Source organism: Pteropus vampyrus, unplaced genomic scaffold, assembly GCF_000151845.1.
Source record: "Pteropus vampyrus isolate Shadow unplaced genomic scaffold, Pvam_2.0 Scaffold198, whole genome shotgun sequence".
NCBI lineage: Eukaryota > Metazoa > Chordata > Mammalia > Chiroptera > Pteropodidae > Pteropus > Pteropus vampyrus.
Window position 1 is genome coordinate 1,852,352 of NW_011888979.1, and position 4,774 is coordinate 1,857,125.

Here is a 4,774-nt window from a genome sequence, read left to right on the forward strand (position 1 = left end):
TGGTCTAATGTGGTCTTTGTATTAAGTGCACTAATATTCTCTATCTAAATTCTCTCCTAGTAACATCTGTTCTTAGCTTTTAATGGACTTTATGTGCCGATGATTAGTAAATTTATTTCTCTAGACTTGACCTCTTCACAGGTCGGAGCTCTCACAGCCAATAGAACTCTTGATTACCTACTCTTCCCCTCCTCAACTTCTCAAAATAGGAACCAAAATCAAACAAAAATACCTTGTTTCTACCCTAGTCTTTCCCCATTTTACTAAAGACTTAACTTGCTCAAGCCCCAAACCTAAGAATCATCTATTTGTTGCCGGAAAGCTCAGGGCTGTGGTTTCCAGATTCTTGTCTTATTCTGTGAGAAAGAATTCAAGGACAAAGACAAGCAGCAAGCAGGAAAGAGCAGGTTTATTAAGTTGAAAGTCCACACTCAAGGCTGGGATGGCAGGCTTGAGAGGAGTGAAGTAGAGTTGTGCCAAGGTGGCTGGTTATGAGCTTTTTGTTCTCCTGGGAAAACGTGGTGCTGACATAACCTCATTATCTCCTCCCAGTAGGCAGGGAAATTGGTTTCCCATCTTTCTTCCTTATATAGTATTTCTGGAACTGTCCTGGCGTCAGGTACATGATGGGAGCTGCATCTTTTGCGATGAAGCTGAGATTACGATGATACTATAATTAGCCAAAGGTTATTCCTTAGTCAAAGATGGCATCTAAGCTGGAAAAGACCAGTTTTGGCTTATCTTCCCTTGCCGGGGCTACAATGAGGAAGTCTGAAGAAAGGGAAAAATTTCCACAGCCATGTCCTGGAGGGTGGGGGGTGGGGGCGTCCCCGCACCAACTGTCATGCCTCGTGTCTGGACCACTGTTGAACACTTCTAACTGGTTTCCATGTTTCCTCTTCACCTTTCAACTCCATAAAGAGCACATATGATCTCTTTCAACTATAAATTGATTCACATTGCTACTTTACTTGAAGTATTCACTCCTATCGTGGCCTGTGAAGTAGCCCCTGTCTGCTTCTCCATCCTCACCTCATGCTTTCTCCTTGCTTACTATGTTTTACTCACACAGACATTTTCTCTTATGACGCCAAGCCTGTCCCTGCACCTCAGGCTTTTATGTTTGCTATTCCTTCTGTCTAGAGTGCTCTTTCCCCGGAATTTTGCTTAACTGGTTCCTTTCTATCTTTCAGGACTCAGTTCAGAAGGCATTCCTTGACCACCCAAGCCAAATTCCTTACTCTGTATTGTGTTTCTGCCCTTCAGGAGTATAACCGCATTTATTAGCATTTGAAGTTGCTTTACTAGACTTCCTATCATCAATCCCTCCCCACACTGGAAACATAAAACTGGATAGTCTTATTTATTCCTACAGCCCTAGTACCTACAAGCCCATAGGTAGCACAAAAAAAAAGGGGGGGGGGGTATTTTGCCTTTTTTCTCATATAGAAGCAAATAATACTGTCTTCCTCTTTTCACATGCCGTGTACTGAATACTTACAGTTTCAGTCATAGTTGTAAATGTGAGCAATACAACAATGAATCAATAAAACTAAAATCCCCATCTCTGTGGAACTTACATTCTAATTCTAGTTTTTGGGAAAGAGAGCAAGTGAATAAATAAATATGAAACACATAGTATGTCTAATAGTATTAAGTACTTTGGAGAAAGACATCCCAGGGAGGAGGAGGACAGGGAGTACTGGTAGGGAGAGGAGTTTTAAATTTTTAAATAGAGTGGTCGGGGAAGACTTGCTGAGTTGATATTTAATCAAAGCCCTGAAGGAGATGAGAGAGCGAGCCATACATTGACAGGGGTAAAACAGTCCACGGTGCTAGGAGGTGGGAGTGTGTCTGCTGTGTTTGAGAAACAAACAGTCATAGAAAAATGGAGAAGGAATAGGGGAGCAGGTATCTCTCTTCATCTAATACAAAGTTTATATCAAAGGCTTTTCCTCTCAAGCATCTTTTATATATATTACAAGTCTACAATCCTTTATCTGCACTTCTAAAATCCAAAAAGCTTTAAAAACCAAATGAGTCTGTCGCCAAAAGTCATATGGCATCAAAAGCATATCTAAACTGGTATGGAGCTATTTAGAGCCTTTATCCTACTTAGTGGGAATACTCTTGGTTCACTACAAAAGTATTAATTTGGGGGATCTCACTTAGGGCCCAGCTCAGGTATTATGTATAATGTGATATATGTACCATATTATCATACTAGGCTCCAGAAAAATTACAAAGCACATCTGGTACCCAAGGTTTCAGATAAGAGATTATCTTTTTAAGTAAATACGAATTCTCAAAAACAGGGTAGATGATGAAATTCTCTCTATCCAGTGGAACAGCAGCATGTTTGTTCCTGAAGAAAGAAAGGCAAAGTGGTTAGAGCAGGAAAAGCAGGAAGCATACCTCAGTGGACTGTATGTTGGATGGGGGTCTTACATAAAGTGCAGTCTCTTAGGTCATGGCAAAATCAAGTAGCCTTTATAACACTGATTTTTTTTAGTCTGAATGATAGGAAATTAGAAATTAAATTAGTATTCCAGTAATTAGAGTTCTTTATGATAAAAGGAACAAGTTCAAAGTCGTATATTTATTTTTCATTACAATTTTCTGGTGCAAATGAAAGGGGAAGATCCTATATGCTAGTTCTGTTACCGTCTGGATGATTTCATAGACACTTGCCTATCAAAGCATTTTTTGGTTCCCTATTTTGGGGCCAGATAATGTACACAGCATTGGTAAGGGTTTATTCAGGATTTTCCTTTGGACTAACTAGATATTTTATAGGACAATCTGAAACCTTATTTCTAGAAATTGTAAATTTCTATCACAAGTATAGCTTTTTAAATAGAAATATATTGTGGTAACACTATAATGTCTTAATAGGATTAAAACAAGCTCTTTTAATATGAAGGTGGGATAGTGATCTATTTTTATAAATCTTTTTTTGTATCCATTATTTGGGGACTATACTTCTTTATTAGTATTTTCATATATGATAATGACAGTTTAATATGAAAGTTAATTCCATAAGCCAACATTAGTTGCTTCCTGAATAGAAAACATGACTTTAATTGAATTTAGTGAGAGAAAATCAGTATGGTTATGTTTTTATGCTTTGACAAAGACTGAATTAACAGTAAAGTATGATTTTTCCTCTTTTTACAATTCTCCCAACCTATGTGTTGTAATAATAGGATGAGGAAGGACTAGTAAGATAGGACTATAGTTTGTAGTTGTTTCCTTTTCATTATCACTTTCCAGAATTCTGCCTCTAAATAAAACTCATCAGGTTATGGTCCAAAATGGTAATTTCTTCAGGTCTCTGCTGAAGAACATTAACCTTTTCTCTTTAAAAAAATTGAATGGTATCTTCACAAACACCTATCAGCAAATGAGGACACTGCTTTATTCATGTAAAATCTTAACCTTTCTATAAGTTAGGGTAAAATTATATTGGAAACACTTAAACACTGAACTTACTTGTATAAGTAGAATGGACACAAAACTTAAAGCTAGAAAAATCTATGTCAAATTAATGTAAAGGAAAGATCTATTAATTTCTGATGTACTGTCATGAAATGTACCTTTTCTCTCACATATCCCTAACTTAATAGCATGGTTTCTGAGGCTCTACAAATACTTGTCTGTTAGAGGGAAGTTGTTATCCTTCTCATAGGAGTGTTGACAGCAAGCCTATCCCCAAAGGCCAAAGAGGAAGCATTATTTTTCAGAGAGATGTAGCCACAGGACTCATATGTCATCTCTCAAACTGTTCTAAAATTAGGCGTTCCTGTTGTTTAGAGTCCCAGGTTTTAAGGGTAAAACCAGTGACTCTCATCCTTGGCTAAATGGAAAATTACTTGTGGAGATTTTTAAATATACTGAATTAGAATCCTTGAATCTATATTTTATAAAAGTTTCAAAGATAATTCTGTTGTACCCAGATTAAGAAGCACTGAGATAGCTAACAGTACAAACCTACACATAACAAAGCTGAGAAAGAAAATCTGGATAAAAATCCATCCAGCCCTTAATACTTGTATTCCAGAAGTATGGCTGCCGATTGACCCATTGTGGAGTTTGGTAAAGGGTAGTCTATGTCGCATCCTTAAATAAACTTACCTGTTCCCTTTGAATTCGATTTTTACATGGAGTGAGTTCATCAAAGAAAAAGGAATCAAGGAGCTTCAGAAGACCCTGTCAGAAATAGGCAAGAAGGAAGAGAGGGTTCTGCAAGATGTGAAAGCTGTGGTCAGTGGCAGCATAGGAGGGTGAGGAGGAAAGGTCAAAAATGAAGACCATGGTTGTCCAACTGCCAGAACTGATGACTGTAGGTAATACCCAGGTCTGAATATTTCTTTGCTGGATAAAATAGCAAACTAACCAAAAAATAAAAACAAATGGCATGTGGGTAACTTTAAAATAACAAATAACTGAGTAAAACTATATAATTACAATAATAGGATTGTGATTTAGACCTAGAAGCATCCAGATGACTTTGCCCCTATAAGATCAGATCTACAAAAATGGAGAGAAAGAAAGAAACTAAGGATGCAAAAGAGACCTCACCAATAAAGAGCAGCCACAGGCAATAAAATGAACAGTAAGTTGTTCATAACTATCTATGTTAAGTGGGCTTTGCTATGATACCTTATCTGGATAACTGCTCTAAAAAAGCTTATATCAATGGATTTAAGTATATCTAAGGGACGTAAGACCGATATAATTTTGCTGCTTCTTAGGAATTAAACACACACATCTG